Below are 276 nucleotides of genomic sequence, written 5' to 3' on the forward strand. Positions count from 1 at the left end.
CTTGAAGAGGTGATTAAATTGTAGGACCATGCCACGGTGAATGGATTAAAAATGGTGGTCATGGGCATGGTTTGTAGGGCTTTAAAAGAAGAGTGAATGAGGAGGTTACTCTCTCTCCACTTTTGCCATTTTTGCAATGTGGTACCCTCCCATCACTGTTGCCACCACCAAGACCCTCACCAGACATGTTCACTGCACTGTGGACTTCCCACCCTTCAGAAACTGTAAGCAATAAATTTTGTTTTTCTTTATAAATCACCCAGTTCCAGGTATTTT

At 42.8% G+C, this 276-nt stretch overlaps 1 pseudogene; it reads right to left on the reverse strand.

Moving 5' to 3' along the window:
- The window catches only part of LOC103593008, a 31319-nt pseudogene that overhangs the window by 6158 nt on the left and 24885 nt on the right, over positions 1-276 (reverse strand).

Source organism: Galeopterus variegatus, unplaced genomic scaffold (assembly GCF_000696425.1).
Source record: "Galeopterus variegatus unplaced genomic scaffold, G_variegatus-3.0.2 Scaffold1256, whole genome shotgun sequence".
NCBI lineage: Eukaryota > Metazoa > Chordata > Mammalia > Dermoptera > Cynocephalidae > Galeopterus > Galeopterus variegatus.